Source organism: Vanessa cardui, chromosome 15 (assembly GCF_905220365.1).
Source record: "Vanessa cardui chromosome 15, ilVanCard2.1, whole genome shotgun sequence".
NCBI classification, from domain to species: Eukaryota; Metazoa; Arthropoda; class Insecta; order Lepidoptera; family Nymphalidae; genus Vanessa; species Vanessa cardui.
The window spans coordinates 11,096,984-11,116,146 of record NC_061137.1 but is presented as its reverse complement, the minus strand read 5'-3'; the positions used below and the strand labels follow the sequence as shown (position 1 = coordinate 11,116,146).

Genomic DNA, 19,163 nt, shown 5'->3' with positions numbered 1-19,163 from the left:
TTGTAAAAAGTATTTTTGTATGGAAAATGTTTATATTGCGTACATAAATAAAAATATAGAGTAACTCTAACATTTACTTATTTCAATACATTAAAAAAAACTTTTTAGTTTCATTCGTACTAATTTATATCCCAGGATATTTCAGAAGTGTGTATATTATAGATAACGTCAACAGAGATTTGAACGTTTCTATGTCTTTATTTTTAAAAGTAAATAAAATTTTCAACCAAAAATAGATTAAATTCGTTTCATTAATCTGTGGCTCGTTGCACCAGGAACAAGGAAGGAAGGATGGGAGCGCGGGCGAGACAGGGGTGACGCAGTGAGCATGCGTCGCACAAGGGCGGCTGCGCGCAGTCGCCACGCGCCCGTCCTCAAAACAACATGGCGTGCCGCGTCCCTCAAGGACATATTTGACAGCCCCGAAAAAAATATAACCAGCTGTTGTTTTATCCATAGTGCAGTTTAATAATAATCTAAGTGGGTGTGTTATTTTCCGTGCAGTGTGTACCATATATTTATCATTTGGAATACCGGCGTTTTGTACGCCAGTTGTTTTCATAAGGTAAGTAAAATCTAATAAGAGGTTTAATCATTTAATCGGTTTATATTTTGGGATTTGTGTAGATGAAAGTATTTATTATTTATTTTTGATGTTTGACTCTACCCCTGTTGGAGTTCTACATTTGCAGCCCCGTACACGCCTATTGCCAAAACCTGACCCTCTTCAATGCCCACAAATTTGATTTACTTGCTTTAATAAATTGGATTTTCGAATTAGTTTGTCTATTAAAACGTAGTTTCATTGGTTCGAAATGTGTATTAATGTGCATTTCGGACCAGTGGTAAATTTACATTAAAAATGTAATCATATAAACGAATATTAAAAAGAGCTTATTTAAATAAATTATTTTGATATATTGGGGATTTATAAAGAGAATATATAATATTATTAAATGAACTAAACACAAGATAAGTTTATTATTGCAGTTTAATCGTAACCAGGAAAATGTACAGAAGGAAATTGACATACCATAAATAACACATGAATAATTTCAAAGTAAACACTTACGACGATATTTAAGCTGAATATTTTATTTGAAAAAATGCTGAATATTCAAGCAAGGCAAGCGATGTAACACGCAAGGTAACTGACGCTGAGAAAACACATACAAATCCAAGAAATACATAAATACGATGCAGTATATTTATATGCAGGATACTTATATAAATAACAAATTATAATAGAAATAATATAACAAGGAAAATAAAAACAAACTGAGTATTAGGTAATAATAATACATATTTTAGTTAAAATTGCCATAACTGTGGAACTATTAGAATTAACTAAATCGGTATAAAATAGAGATATTTTTTTCCGTGATTTTATAACAATAATGTTCTTAATATTAGAAAATTAAAATTAAATCTTTTAAATAGGTCGATATACGTATATTTTTGGTATATTTTATGAAATATTATACGATTATTATCTTTAGGTAAATACCAAAAGTAAGTCTCATTCAGTAAAGGAAACACTCATACTGAGGTGATGAATACATATTTACGATTCTCGTTCTAGTTTTTAAAATGAGCAAGATGTGAATCACTTGTTCCTGGTAACCATAATCCAATGTATAAACAGATAACATCCAATCCTTAACACGATTTCAAACTATGAACTATGACGAATTCAAGTGGATCAACTAGAAATTATACGAGTTATAATCACAGTCGTATATATATATGATACACTTTACCCTAGTGACTGATTTCGGCCACGTTTTGTCTGGTTAGATACTAAGTATATAAGATATAGCAGCAATACTTAGTATTGTTATGTTCCAGCGGCTTTGCATGATTTTAAACTCACGGGAGTGTAAGCACTTATAACTTTAAACCTTCTCTGCAAAGTCTCAGATACCTACTACTGATACTATCATAGAGAACTCAGGTCAGATCTACTTAGCCTTATGAGCTGGCTAACTTGCCACCAATCATGTATTAACCTCATAAACATCGCTATGACGAATTAAATCAACTAGATTTTGATGATAATTCATAAACGTATATTATACCATTTATCGTGCGATGACACTTGGACAGATAACATGATACAATACAATGATTATTTTTGTGGTGTAGTTATAGACCTGCTTTCATTAGCCGCTCGCACTTCAGAGTTGCTAATTATCCATTTCAAACATAGTCTTTGTTCAGATTACATACTGAAATTGTATCTGACGATTATGATATCCTCCTGACCTATTTCCGTCAGCTATTCTCAAGGACACTAGTCCATTCCGCGCGATATAATATTATAGTGCAAACCTTATAATCTCTATCCCGACACACTCATAATATAGGTCGGCAAATCGGACGTGACCAGAGAATTTTAAGAAGGATGGCATTATATGCTTACAGAGAAACGGGAGAATGCCTATTCCCTAATCCTAGGCCACTAACAACAGTTTCCTAGCTAGACTGGAAGATTGACCGAGGACGTGGCTCTCTACTGTATTAATATAATATTGAGACTGTCTGTCAGTCTTGGGATTAAATACAGTATTTACGTAAAAAATGCTCATTATTTAATTACATACTATGTGAAAAAGAAACAATTTTGTAGATTAAGATAAAGCTTTGTGACAAGTAACTTGCTGATATTTGGGAAAAAATGTTTTTTTTTTTAAATCCACTTTGATTTTAAAATAAGAATATAAAAATGATAAAACTGGCCATTATTATTTTTTGTATACTAACGCAATCAAAACTTATTGTAGAGTACCGCGGGGTGCCGCCCTTCCTGTCCTCCCCTTAATCTGGCAATGCTCAATTCTCATAATATATGCGCATAATACTGCATACCCTGTAACTATTAATCTATATTTTGCACTGCGATGTAGGTTATTAGGACTTTTTATTTCGGTTATTGCATTTTGAAACTTTTATAAAATACAGATTAATTTAAAAGTGAATGCAAAATGTAAGTACAAAACAAATGCGCTTTAATGGAATTAAAAGTGAAAATAAATGATTTTATTGAGTTTTGTTAATAATTTAATATTAAAGAAATTTTTTCTTGTTTTAATATAAAATGTTTGAATTGTTCGAAAGTCTGGTTATGTGTAATAATTGATTGCAATATTCTATTATATACTTAGATTTATATATAAGGAAATAAAGAGATGATAAAAAATATAAATTTGTGAATGAAATCACATAGTACACTGTAGTAGAAGTTTAATATAGTTATAAAGTACCTATACGTATATTTTCTATGATTCATTGTTACTACTCTGAAAATCGTGTCTCAGAGAACGAGTTAACGGCAAATTAGTATTACCTATTTTAGTTACACAATTGAATTGGTTAATAAAATTATAGTGGAATTATCATTGAAAATAATTCATTTATTTTTTTAGATCAATTTACATTGAATAGAGCGATAATACTTGGTGGTAGGGCTTTGTGCAAACCGTCTGGGTAGGTACCACAAACTCATCATATATTCTACCGCTAAGCAGCGATTCTTGCTATTGATGTGTTTAAGTTTAGGTGAGCCGGTGTAACTACACGTACAAGGGACATAACATCTTATTTCTCAAGGTTGGTGGTGCATTAGCGATGTAAGGAATTGTTAAAATTTTATAAGGCGCCAATGTAGCTAATTGGATGATGGTGACCACTTACCATCATGCGACCTATTTAGCTGTCCACCTACATATATTGTAAAAAAAGTATTCAATAGTTTTTCGAATGTATTCAAAAATATAAATCGTTTATAGTTTTTAAATTAATGATTGATTTTTCAAATTAATCATGCAGATGGTTCGAACAGTGTATACGAAATGTACCTATGTATTTTTAAATACGATGACTAATTCCTTCGAATCATATTATCATAATTATGCTAAAAGTACTTCTTTTACGAAACACATGTGAAAAAAGATATAATCCATTTTGAATTGCTTAATTTTTTTTATTAATTGCCTACAGATTATACAACAAAGTAACTACGGTTATCAATTGTAATGTTGTCCAAAAAAACGACTCCCGCTGCGCTAAAAAAATTGGAGCGTTTAGATTACAATATAATGATGGATAATGAGGATATTACTTAAATGATTAAAATGAATCACAACTTTGACTCATCACTACAAAGGATGCTGAATAGTGCATCTAAGGCTTGCTCAGCGGAGACATTAATAAACTTGGGTGCGTGCCAAACGACAAGACATCCTTGCATAATACTATCTAGTGACTCTATAAAGTATGGTTTCGAATATAAACTGAACATTTAACCATACTTATTAATAATTACGTAAGCAAATACATTAATATGTGTATATTAAGATATTTGTTTTATTGTTTAGATTTTAATGTGATGATTAATTATTCGCTATAAATTGTTCGAAAGCTTTTTATACCGATAGTATTTTATTTTGTTTGATTAAATCAGTAGTAATGTTAATTATTGAAATGTAGGTAAAACTATTATAGCTTAAGAGTTCTATGAAACTGCAGTTTTTTTCCTTTTCTTTTGAATTGTCTAAATAAATGTTAGTCTTACTGTCAGATATTCCGAAAATGCAAGATATATGATGAGATGATTTGAAATAAATAAAATTGTAGTCAATAGTATTAAACCACATATTTTTGATAGATTTATAATGATCGCTAAACTAATTTTAGGTATAAATGCAGTGCAGACGAAGAAATTGAATTATACCTGTTTTTTTTATTTGGTCATTTTCCATGAGCTCATATAAAATTCGGTAACCGTAGAGTCAATTTTTGGCACGTGTACTAAGAATTTGTGTTTATATTCCGTGACAATATCAATGTCATTATCAGCCCCTAAACTTGCTTCGTCTAAATAAATGCCTACATTACTGAGACACAGGCCGGTTCGCCAGGTCTTTGAACCTCGAAATTCCCCTCCAGTGTTTAAACTGCTATATTTAGAACTGCACGTTCTTACCAAATTGGGACGGTGTTATTACTTAAAATCTAGGAATCCGTTTTATAACCAACTTTGATAAAATTGTGTTCACTATCTTGGGTAAGTGTTCGGGTATTATAGAATACGCTCGGTTATTATAAAGTATTGACGATACAAGAGAGACATTCTTTTAAAAGCATCTATCACTTTAATGTCACTTCCAGCAAATCGTTTAATAATGCATGTTTTGTACGCGTTGTCTTTAAGGATTATATTATCATTCCTAAATATAGATTGTCAAGTCTTCATAATCATCTGCATATATAAGCGCTGTGCCTCGTATCAATTATCTCATTGTTGTATGAGTTGAATAATTCTCTACGATAGCCATACGCATCTTAGTCAACGGCTTAACAATGCGGTGAAACAAAAAGATTTAGTTGAGAATATAAATCACATATTCTGCCTCTGTACGGACTATTACTCGATCTTGTTCGTCGATTGTCTGGACGGCTTTTTATTTGAAAATCGTTCTTGCCTCATTGTATCCTACGGATGATCTTGCGTTCGTTCGTCTTTTTGCAGTCCAACTGCCTTTTCGATTTCTCTTGTTGCCGATGTCGTGATCGGAATAGTATCGATCTTAGTTTAGAACTATGCGGAATATTCAGAATAGTTCTTGTAAAAAAATCGAGTTCAATTTAATTTATTATTACTTAGTTATTTTTTTAAAACCAGCTCGTAGCGGCCCGTTCCTTCGCACGGAGGGACCTTTTATTTATATATTTCGATTGCTTTTTTTTCGACATGTTTAACAATTGTCGTTCTATTTCATCTTATTTGCACAAAAACCCATACCTATATATACCTAAACCTTCCTTATGAATCCCTCTATCTTTAGTGAAAGCCGCATAAAAATCCGTTCAGTATTTTTGGAATTTATCGCGAACACACACAGACACGGTCGGGGGATTTTTTTCTTGAATATGTAGTGATATGCACTCTGCAAAGATATAAACTATAATGCTGAGGAAGTTACATATTTAAGAAATTGATTGTTTGAATTATTAAGATCTATTTTTCTCTATTTCTAATTCAAATGATTATGGAGAAACCTTAAAGGAATTTAAAGCATCATATTGTTTCCCCCATAAGGCAGTGTAATAGGAAACGACAAACGTACTGGCATATAGAATTTCATTACGTCTTAGGTATCAATTTTCGTTCCTCGTGTTCAAGTATGTTTGTATCTACTATGTTGTTTCTTTCGACTCCAGTGTCATTTGCATTAAAAAGAGGTTCGTATTATGTTATTATGTTGAATGTTAATTTATTTTTTTGTCGCTATGAATGCGCGTAAGTGAAGTCATCGAAATAATTTTGTCACATCCGTTGGTTATTATTTCCGCTCACAAATCGTTTGTGTGATTAAATACTTTATTAAGTCATAGCTAATAATAGAGTGTAATATTTTCCTTTAAGTAGATAATCCTCTGTCCTTCAAAGGGCTCTCATCTTGAAGTGTAAATCCCACACAAGTGTGGATACACTTATATATAAAATTATAATTATTCGATACATGAAGTTTTCTTTAAGACATTGCTCTTCACAACATCAGGTTTAGTTAAAAACACAGTATCAAGCATATGAAAAATAAGTGCTTTGTCGGATTTTAAATCCTTTTATAATAACAATCTACCCACACATACTGGTTATATCTCGGCCTCGATAGCATTAATACCACCTGTAACTTTCCTTCTCTACTTTTTAACTTGAAATAACAAAGTTACTCAAAATTCGATTTGTATTCATTAAACATGAGCTATGAGAAGTTACAAAGAAGAATTTATTTAAAATTCGAACAGTTGAATCCAGCCTGAGATAAGATTAACAAACGAGTGTAAGCCGACCAGTTGAAATAAATCCAGTTAATCCTTCCGAGAACACGTGAACTCGTGCTAATTGCGTTACGTACGTGTTATATCTGAGAGAAGTTGCAGGAAGCATGCTTCCATATGGCTATCACTGCACGTGCACTGAAGCCTCCATATCATAATGATCCTAAACTGTTATGTCGTAACGACTAAAATACAATGCAGCTCTCACGTTCTTTGATACATGTAGCATACCATTTGATCAGAGGAAATTCAACTCTACATAATTGATTATAAGAAATATAATTGAAAACATTTAAAATATATTTTTTTATTCAGTCGTTGGCGCCACCGGACTTACCAAAAAAGTCGCTATCAATGTATATGAAACTAGGTGATTGATCTTTTATGTTTTACCTTTCTCGTCTACGTATAATAATGTAAAGGGAGAAAGTGTGTGTATGGGCTATAATCTGGTAAGTCAAGTTTGGTTCAAAGAACAGATTTTTAGTAAGCAACATTAATATATTTTCAAATTTTGTTACCTGATAGAATAAGCCTTGAATAAAATATAAGAAATTCGAGAGTATGGCAAATAGAAATAAGATTATGATCAACGTTTTATAAATCATATTAACCTGACAAATTGTTTCGAAGGTAAAGATACTCAAAATTATAATTAACATTTAATACTCGTTCTATCATTGCATTTAAAAATATATACTTCATTTTGTTGTTGTTCATTTGGATAAATGGCTAGTTTTGAAAATATAAAGGAATTTTCATTTTTACTCACTTTCATTATGTTATTCGCGTTTTATTGGGATGAAAGTTAAAGAGGATTCCTTTAAAGTGAAATCTATGTGTGTGATGTGTAAATGTCTTGTTGCGAGCTCGACTAGTTTACTCTGAAGCAAAAACAACGAGGGTAATAAAACGATAAATAGGATAGCGTCGTTGCGTCGAATAATGAATGTACTCGTACTTGTTATTGTGACTGACTTGCGTTGCGTACTTCAAGACCTGTGTTTGCGCATGACTCACGTGCACTGAGTAAACTTTATCGATATAAAAAATATTCGAACTTTCACATACAACATTTTGTTAACTACTAGCCACCCGATAATAAATATACTACAAAAGATGTATCTACTTACGACATCACATTAGAAATTTCTAAAATTATCAGTGTTTCTTTTCTATATTTTCCACGTTTTATATACAAAATTATTCCTCTCGAATCAATCTGTCTATTATAAAAACCGCATCACAATCCGTTGCGTAATTTTAAAGTTCTAAGCATATATATAGGGACAGACAGCGACTTGTTTTATTCTATGTACCTAATGACAATGTTATCATAACATACGTTTAGTTATTTGAAATATTTTATCGTATTTTTAACCGACTAAATAAAAGGAGGAGGTTCTCAATTCGACTGTATTTTTTTTATATATAAACGATACGATGTACTTACGTTAGAAATTAAGTAGAAACATAAAAAACGCTACATATTCATGGAAATGCGTAGTGTTTTATAACATGCGATTCGATAAATTATTCATAATTTCATGTTCAAGTAATCTTAACAGTAAATCAACTGGAACGATGTAAAATGAGCAATATGGAATCAAACAGCTGTGTGATTCACGCAGCTGCATGTTTTTGTTGCGGCAGGAAGCGCCTGCGCACCCGCGCTCGACTCTCACTCTCGCGATCATTGCTGCGCTAAAACCGAACGGACCAACAAAACGATCCACCTGGTGTGTTATTTCGTTATAATTGATGTCAAATATGTGTTACTTTTGATCGTATTTATAGTACATCAATTATTAAATTATACTTACACGATAATTGTTATTAAACTGAGTACGTAATTTGTCGTAAGTATTTCGATTAGTTTATACTAGCGACCCACCCCAGCTTCGCACTAGTGCAATACTTTGATTTGATCCTAAATGTACCACAGAATTTGTTTATTTACAATATAAATTTATAAGCTTTTAAAATTTTCAGTGTTTCCTGATTATATTGTCTATGTACACAAAAACCTTCCTCTCGAATCACTCTATCTATAAAAAGAAATCGCATCAAAATCGGTTGCGTAATTTTAACGATCAAAGCTTACGTAGGTATAGACACCGGCAAGTGACTTTGTTTTATACCATGTAATGATCTTCAATTATTGATAATATATGATACACTACTCCTAACAATTTAGCGCTTATTTAGTGGATCAATTATGATTTCATTAAAATATTTACATAATTCTGTAAATTGTATAAAAACAAGAGAGTTACCTCACTTCTACGTGCGAGTTTATCGTTGTCAGGATGTAAAGCTTATCGATAATAGTAATTTTATTGCTACAGTAAAGTATTATACATAAACGAAAACAAATCAGCATTATAGTTTCTATACTTAAATTAAAAAGAAGTACTAATAATCACTTAGTCATAATATCTTTATAGAGAATTTCTTTTTGACTAAAATAAATACTAAATGAATTTAAATCATTAATGTACAAGTAATGTAGGCTCATATGTATATGCATGCTATATATCAGGTACCGTACATTATTTTATTTAAAATATACAATTATGTCACGGTAACGTTTTCATATAGTATGTTTATATCTAAGTGTACACTCCTACCTCTTTGTATATCTGTTTCTTCCCTCTACCTTAAGGTTGGCTGGAGTGATCGCTGTTTAAGCGATGAGGCCGCCTCTTGTGCATCTTTATTAAAAGTGTCTAAAGTTTGTGTTTACTGATGTACAAAAAAGAGTATTTTGATTTGATTTGAATGTAATCAATTCTGGTTATTTTATGAGTTGTGCTTATGACATATATACAAATAATATAAATATATACATATGTATAATGAATAGTGAAGCATTAGAATGTAACGCCTGTATAACAGACAATAGAAATAATCTTTACTGCGCTTATTGCTTTTATAAGTTGTCAGGTAAGTGTTTATTTTTTTCATTTTTACACTAATATTATTTAGCTAGACGTGAAATAATATGAGTGTAGAAATGTTAATAAATAAAATAATATATTATATGATTAAAATTTTGCTGTATTATAATCAATTTAAGAAATTTTTGACACCGGCTCCAAATATAACATTAATTGTAACTACATTATATAATCGTAAATCTACTTTTAAGTAGTCTAATATTTTTCGATTAATTTTACTTAGGAGAGCTCTAAAATATTTTGATATTGAATGTTTTGTTTGAAGTCGGTTTTTCTTTTTGTAACAATTTTAATTTACATCATTTTATAAATATTTTTTTTTAGCTTTGAAGTCAACGTTATGAAAGAGACTTTTAATAAAGTATGTTTTAATTTAAATTATGATGGGAAAGATTAACTTTATGATGTATTTGTTTAGCGCAGAACACTAGGTGTATTATTTTAAACTGTAATGTTAATACAAATATTCGAAGTTCCTAAACAACTTTTAGTCGTCTTTCTAATACCTGATTTCGCTTAAATTTGTAAAGCTATTAAAATTAATGTTCATTGTGCAAAGACTAACTATATTAATTACCTTAACTATATAAGGTACAGACAGTTAATTTACATTGTAGTGCACAGATTAATTGAGCAATGATTACTTTGAGACTTTCCCCTTTAAACTTCGTAATCCATTTATTAATTTTCTGATTCTAACCAGTGGCAGATTTACAAATTTGCCGCTAGTAGGCTAGTAGGCTATTAAATTTTTGCCGCCCCTAGGATTTTTGGGCAACATTTTTGCTTTGTGTTCTATCGTCCTCATTACATCGGTTTTTTCCCGTTATTAGTATGATTATAAACTAGGTGATATTTCTGTCAGTTACTAGATAACTTATTTCTATATATATTTAGATAAATAATCTTATTTTTCCAACCCGCTATGTAGTGACGAGTATACGAGTATACGGACGTAACGTGTATGCATATAATTATAATTACTTTTTTACTTCTGTAAGATAATAACAAATTTGGGCTAAGTTTGCCGCCCATCTAAATCTGCCGCCCTAGGCCCCAGTCTATTTAGCCTATTGGTAAATCCGCCACTGATTCTAACTCTAAAATGGTTAATACAATCTATTTAATAAAACGTAGCGTGAAGTAAATATAAAACATTACAAATATCTACTAATTATTATGTAAGTAAAACAAGCTCGCTGTTTTGTGGCTTTTTATTTAGAATGTGAGTGTACTATTTTTATACTTAAAAATAAATGCAGTGCATTTTTACTCTAGGAAAGCAAAGCTTGTCTAACAGAGGCCATACAAATTACAGAGTACCTAACAGGTTTGCTCGTTAAGTAGAACTGTAAAGGTAAACCCAAGCATTAATGTTGCGCAACTTTGCACCGTACCTGTACAGGTAAATCGATATAAAGTTTCGTTTTTAGGAATTATTGTATCTGTAGAGATCGATAGATTTATGCTTTCGCGGCTAATACACATAAACTACTGAACTCAATTTGATGATATTTGCTTTAAAGAAATCTTGAACCCCTAGGAAATACATAGTTTTATACTTTAATCCTGTGGGATAATTTTGTAATCATATTGTGACGTTAGTAGTATGTTAGTAGTTATGGTTTTCCAAAATATACCATCAAAAGTTTAATACGAAATGAATTTTAAATAAAGTCTTATCTAAAGCAAAGGAAATGGAAATCTTTTTGTAGATTTGAACCGTCACTCTAAAAGTAGCTTATTAAGTATTGCAATGAAAAAATATTTTTCAACCTTTGTTTCGAGGGTGCATGCAAGCAATTTTTGCAGTCGGCTTATGTTATCTTTAGTCGATAAGCGAAAGCTTACCCACCTTAAGTAAAAGCCAAATAAAATTGAATACTTTGAGTGCTCGTGCTTGTTACAGTATAAAATTTGACGACCTCCGTGGTCGAGTAGTGTGTACACCGGTTTTCATGGGTACGCCACTCTGAGGTCTGAGGTCCCAGGTTCGATGTCGAAAGTTCATTAATTTTCTATGTTGTCTTGGGTCTGGGTGTTAGTGGTACCTTCGTTACTTGTGATTTTCCATACCACATGTGCTTTAGCTACTTATATTGGGGTCAGAGTAATGTATGTGATGTTATCAAAAAAAAAATGCTATGTATGGTGACATATATTAACACAATGCAGGCAGACATAGCGCTTGGGTCAACAAGTACTGATTGTATTATTAAAATTTTTGATATGACTTTTTTTTTAATTCCTTGGATTGGTTGACGAACTAATAGGCCTTTTGGTGGTTAGTGGTACTCATAGCCCAAAAACATTGGCTTGGTAATTTTCTGAAATTATTTCCTACATAGCTATTGCGCTACTAATTTGGAACGTCTATAATGTTAAGTCAAGTGTGGCTTTAGATACACTGGCTCACTCATCATACAAAACGGAACACAATATCAAGGCCTAAAAACAAGTAAATATTTTTTAACCACAATATTTCTGGAGGTGGTTCACTTACTTGGTGTTTTGTACATGCGATACGATCTGGCTGGGTATCGTCAATTGTGGGTATTGGTGAACTTTTACCATCAGGCCCAATATGCCTATCAATATTATATAAACAAACATTATGTAACGGTTATATTAATAAAGCATTTTGAGTAAGATGATACTTTTTAGTGACGCATATCTCTGACGTGACCGGTGTACCTTAATGCGATTCATATAACTTTTAGTATAGATTGAAAGAGAAACTCGAGAAAATAAAGAAAGAAGTTTTATTGTTATGTTTTATATCAGAAGGAAGCAACATAATTTGGAGAAAGGGGACCGATAGCATGACCACAGAATAATAATTAGTTTAACATCCTAGTACGATACTACGACTCGAACGACTAGTGACGTCGATAAGGTCTATCGATTGTTGGCATGTGACATATCGATAACGTGACATGTATTGGCTTAATCGGAGATAACATCGCGATAGCTTTAATACGCGAGAGAAAGTGAAACATGATAGAAATGTTCAATATTGATATGGTTTATTTATTAAACTTCATACAATAAGCTATACTATACTATACTGCTGGGCTAAGGTCTCCTCTCCTTTTGAGGGGAAGGTTTGGAACTAATTCGACCACGCTGTTCCAATGCGGGTTGGTGGAATACATATGTGACAGAATTTCAATGAAATTAGACACATGCAGGTTTCCTCATGATGTTTTCCTTCACCGCCGAGCACGAGATTAATTATAAACACAAATTAAGCACATCAATACTCAGTGATGCTTGCCTGGGTTTGAACCAGCAATCAACGGTTAAGATGCACGCGTTTTAACCGCTGGGCCATCTCGGCTTCATTTCGTAGCAAAATGTTTCGTAATTAAATCTTTCGATTTTAAAGCAAATAAAAAATATTACAATGAATAAGTATTGTGTCGGAGCAATTAAAATGACCGCAGACGATATTTGTACAAAGGAACAATGCGTTACATCATGCAACAGCGCTGTTCGATACTTTGTATAATCATACGAATATGCAAACCAATTTATGGACTGGTTATTGCGGATTTCTTGCCTGATGTCGTAATATTGATGGCAGGTCATGACAATATTTTGTGTTTTCTTCGTGGTTGATGAATCGTTATATCACTTGAAGCTTATGTTAACTAATATATATTAATAATAAATGTATAAATACATTTAAATTAATTTGGGATAGTATCACCAAAGTTATTTTATATATATGATACAGACATATTTGTTGCTTGGCGTAATTGTTTTTGCTGTGCTTTAAATACTGTCAAATATTTGGTTACTGAGTTTCTTAGTAGAATCTACTTTTCGAAACGGTGGTAGCTTCACTTAATTGTTAAATGACGGACGATTCAAAATTGCTTGTAAAAGCCTACTTGAATAAAGTTTATTTTGATTATGATTTGATTATACATATTGACAAAAAAAATCGTCACATTGTTTTCCAATAGAAAAATTTTAGTGCAGGAATTTGAATGAATTTATCGATAGAGAAATTTCTCAGCACTGTCGGCGCCGTTGAGCACGGCTACGCATCGAATGCACAAGATGCAAAACTAACCCGAAGGCCGTCAAGTACGTGCCCATCGAATGGGGGTCACCGACGACACGGATGTCGAATGCGGGCTCCGCTCCACACCGGTGTTAACCTGAGAAATTATAGTTGAAACAATGCTTTCAAATGTTAGTTTTATAAAGAACGAAGCCTTTTTACATCATGTTCTTACTCTTTAAATAATATATTGTTTGTTTGTAAAGTTTTGTCTCCATTAACGGGATGGAACAATTTAAAAATGTTATTAACTGGACATTAATCAATGTCTATGCAATCCTTGATCATTCATGCGATTATAGTAAAGCTTTCATGAGTTGATGACCGTATTCCGTGAAAGCAACTGGTTAAAAAAAAAGATTAAAGTTTTGTAATTAATTTTGCAATTTAAAAATCATGTAAAATTTTAATCTAGCCATGCGTAAAATTCTTACGATTTAATAAACCTTAATTGTAATATTCTTACTAAGCAATGGGATCGCATTACAAAAAACTGTTTTTGGGAATATTATAGTTCTAGTTGGTTTAGACGATTTAATTATATGCCAAAGGGACCCGTAGTCGTAACTAATATTAGGTATATTAGTTACGACTAGTAAGTTATTAAGCGTAAAATACTTTGCCATAACAATTAAATTAAAGTTATAGTAGTTGCATAAATGTTATTTTTTATAAATTCTTCTCAACGTATAAATAAGAGCGTATTATGTAATATTAATAATATTACATAAGGAGAAGCTCCTATAGTAGCTTGTTTGAATATCGTCTTATATGATTCATGTAAATGTTATTATAGATGACCGCTTGTATGCAAAAGATTTATTAATGACTAGCTGCGCTGTGAATTTTCTGACAATATAAACTCTACATGATATAATATGAAGCCGCTTCATGCCGTCTAAGCTTTGACATTTAAACAAGGCGACGGATTTTGATGCGGTTTTCAAGTTGTATTTATTCCTTTATTGTATTTCTGTGAAGGCAGGATAATATAAATACATATATGTTAATATTATCTCAACTAAAGTGGATCATGAAAATGATGTTATGGTTTTCATTTTATGTAAGGTATAAGTAAGAGTGTTTTTATCCCTAGTTTGGAATTATAATTTTTTTTATAATACTACTAGTCGGACAGTCAAATAGGCTATCTAGGTGCAAGTGGTTATCACGGCCCTTAAACTGGCATATAAAAATCTATTTTTACATTGCCAATGCGCCAAATACCTTAAAAACTATGACGTGTGTCCCTTGTGCCTGCAGTTACACTGGCTCGCTCACCCTTCGAGCCAGAATACACAAAACGTATAACATATATAACTGTCAAATCAGTTACACTGCTTATGTTTGTTTATATGAAACTTTGTCAAAATATTATCAGTTCCGCCTTGGGAGACATACCGGACTCGAACTATGAATGGCGCTAATTAGAGAGTCGTATCTCTCAATTGTTACGTAAGTTAAAATGTAATGGACAACTGTTATTTAGACGTTTGACCGGTTCGATAGGAGGACCAAGACTTGATATTTATATTAGATAGGTACTTCATTATTTAAATGTATATATATAAATACGAAAGTGAGTTTGTTTGTTTGTAAACTTATCATTTCTTAACTACCTTTCATATCATAACCGGTATGATTCTTCATACATATTATCAGGTGTGCAAAAAATAACATAGGTGACTTATGCCCCTCCCCTATTTTGGAAGCAGACATTACCTATCTCTCACAGTGCAAGATGTTACAAAATTATTTTTTATTTTTTTCAAAAGCTGTCATAAACGTAAAAAGTAAAGTAACAGTATTGAATAACAGCAAAAATCAACTTTTTAAGGAGGTTGAATGTCTAAGAGCTGACTCTACAACGTAACCTCCAATTACCTGGTAAACACATGGCAGGTTCCCATCTACAGCGTGCAATCATTAGTAAAAATTATATACGAATTGTTGATTTCAGGAAATGTTAATATATTTCGGATAGACTATATAATATAATTATTATAAAAAAAGTGCTGCTTTTTATAAAACACTTTGAATTTACGAGTAAGCATGTGCCTACAGTTATATGAAAGAAGAAACACAAGACTATACTTGGGGGAGGAACTGTTAGCTGGCTACAGACTCTTTGTTACTCCTCGCTCGCTAATTGCACCCTCCAAGAGTCTTGTTTAGTCGCTTCATGGGATGTTTTTGAATGTGAAAGCTAGCCGAGTTATTAGCGATTCGATTTACTATTTAACGCGATACGTATCTCGTGTCGAGATATTCCGCATTGATTAAGTGTTATCGAACGCTTGAAAAGTGCTTTAGTACTAACTTACAGGCGATCTAAATAGATAAGTTGATTTTGAAATCCTCTTCCTAAGTATTAATTGGCTGGAGTTTCATGGATTTTGAAATTTGTTGGTTAATGTAGGCATTATTATTAATGTAGGCATATTAAAGAGTCGAGATGGCCCAGTGGTTAGAATGCGTGCATCTTAACCGATGATTGCGGGTTCAAACCCAGGCAAGCAGCGCTGATTCATGTGCTTAATTTGTCTTTAAAATTCATCTCGTACTCGGCGGTGAAGGAAAACATCGTGAGGAAACCTGCATGTGACAAATTTCACAGAAGTTCTGCCACGTGTGTATTCCACCAACCCGCATTGGAACAGCGTGGTGGAATATGTTCCAAACCTTCTCCTCAAAGGAGAGGAGGCCCAGCAGTGGGAATTTACAGGCTGTTGTTGTTGTGTTGTTGTTGTAGGCATTAAAAAAATAACGTTAACGAAATTTTTTGTAAAGTATGTTACAGGTCATCTGTATAAATTAGGCTGTGGTATCATGACGTCATTTTTGTCTTAGTTTGACATTTCTGGCAAGATTTATAAAAAGTGTTCGATATACCTATGCTTAAACTCGAAGAATGAAATCTTATAATTAAATACGTTTAATAATTTTATACATCATTATTTTGATTTTCCATTGTTGTGTTTGTTTCAAATCACAACGATTCCAAAGACTCCTTTGAAAATAATATTAACACAGAAAATAACTTGTTGCTTATGTGTATGCATTCAAAAAATATTATCAAAATTTAGTATTTTTCTGCGTTGAAACACAGCTACAGTTACACAAGAAAGCGTTTAAAATACTTATGTTATTTATGAGTCTTTGCCCTATTTCTTCTTTAAGAGAATTGTTACTGTAGGGTTGTCAATTTTTTTTATTTATTATTATATATTTTGATTATAATATAATGGGGTATAGCTTTGCATTGAGAGCATATAATGGATTTATATGGCGGGTAGCTCTATTGTTCTGTTTTACTTTTTATTTTGCTTTAGTTCTCTAGCGAAAGTTTTACCTGAATTTACCGAGGAATAGAACATATCATATGTAAGCAATAAGCAACTGAGAATATATAAGTTTAAGGAAACTTTTCAAATGTAAACATGGCCTAGAAATAAAGCGCTGGCAACCCTGGTTGTTTTGCATCTGTGTGTTACAATCGCAAACAATGGGTGATTGAGAGTGTTACTGGCGTACACCCGACTTGCAAGGTCCTCGATTGATTTGTGACACCCACCCGTGACTTTGTTTCAGTTGTTTGTTGTAGGGTATAGGATTAAGCGAATAGCGGATTGATATTTTAGGGAAATCCCCCGTTAGCAATGACTTTGCAATTTCACTCGGTTGGTTCTATTAGTAAAAAAAAAAATTAGCTACTTAAAAATTTTGTATTTCGCTTGGAAATTTTAGTGACGGTCAGTTTTGAAACTACACTGCCTAATCTTTTAAAATTTGTGGTACTACGTTATCGAAGTACGGAATGCTAATGTTTTGCTGATCTTTTATTATATAGTGCAAATTTGGTGGTATGCTCCTCCAATATAAGCATACTATGTTAAATAAAAAACTCGCACACGAGTGGGTATCGAATACATAGAGAACTCTTTAGTATTCTGTTTAGTGTAACAATTGTATTATTAAATAACATAAAATAGTTAAACTTTCAAATTGTAAACAAACAATCTTTACTAACGTGTTCAACTTGGACGTTTTAACACATAATATTGACTGTATATTAAACTCGTTTCGCCCCCTGGCTGGTGTTATTACTGACAACCTAATCAATTTGTTGATCCTACGCAGTAATTAACAATTTCGAATACAAGAACTTGTTTGGTAATCATAAACATTAATATACGGTTAAAATTTACTTAATTGCTGTATTTTTTTATAAAACTAATTCCTTATACAAGTAGTTCTACTCTATGATTACCTTTGCCTTTTCTAAGAAATGAATAAAAGACTTACTGTCATTTAGAAATAGAAAACAATGTAGTTTTCTGTTTTTTTTTTATCTCCGCTTAGTTATTGTAAACCACTCAACGGATTTTTCTGTGGTTTTCACAAATAAAAACGATAAATGAATAAGGTTTCTTTACATAATTTGTATATACCTATATATTGTAGAAAATTACTTGACTATTCCGGTTTCTTTTCCAAAAAACGTAGGCACGTGTTTTCGTTTGCTAACGCTGGCTGGACATGAAAATAAAGTATTAAAAAAATTTAGGTGTAAAAATTCCGACACGAGAGTCTGCGATGTCATGTGTCTTTATTTTAAGGCACACGCTTACTAAATATTTATATCTGTTACAGATTATTAAAAATCTTTAGGATTTTTGCAAAGCTAATATTTTCTTTTAAACACATGTATGAATAAATAAAGTGTACTTTATTCAAATATTCTAAATTACATTGAATGTAAAACTATTAACGATTCTGATATACCAACGAATCCGCCGTTATAATAATTTTCTGTTATTATTAATTATGAAAAATAAATTGATTTTTAATAATATGCGTTTAAGATTTTTTTTTATTCGGTATAATGGTGATTAAGAAGACTTAACTGTTTTCAAGCATCAGTAAGTTTGTTGATTTATTGTTTAATTGCTAGTAATTTACTGTTTAGGGCATGATTGTTCATTAGTAAGATTATCTAAACACTCTTATTGGCTTAATTTTATGTTATATCAAATTGAATATCATTAATGCTATGATTTTGAGTAACGAACTTGATTGAAACATTGTTTGTTTTAAGTCCGTTTCAAAATGTAATATTCCTAATCAGTATGTTACTAGCTTCGTTTTGGTTTCGCAGGGGAAGAATAATGTCACATTTGTATCGAAGAAGGCATCAGTGAAAAGTTATAAAAAATATTTATGTAATAAAAACACGTTATCTTTCTAAACATTTATACTCATACATATAATAAAATTATTCGTACTTA

The 19,163-nt window shown here is 31.8% G+C and overlaps 1 protein-coding gene across 1 annotated transcript in view; it reads left to right on the top strand.

Annotated features, from left to right (window-relative positions):
- Positions 1-343: 343 nt before the first annotated feature.
- Positions 344-19,163, top strand: part of LOC124535555 (disheveled-associated activator of morphogenesis 1) — a 140,820-nt gene continuing 122,000 nt past the window's right edge. Inside the window, exon 1 of the mRNA XM_047111794.1 lies at positions 344-565. The gene's annotated coding sequence lies outside the window, so the exon portion shown is untranslated. The remainder of the gene's footprint in view (positions 566-19,163) is intronic.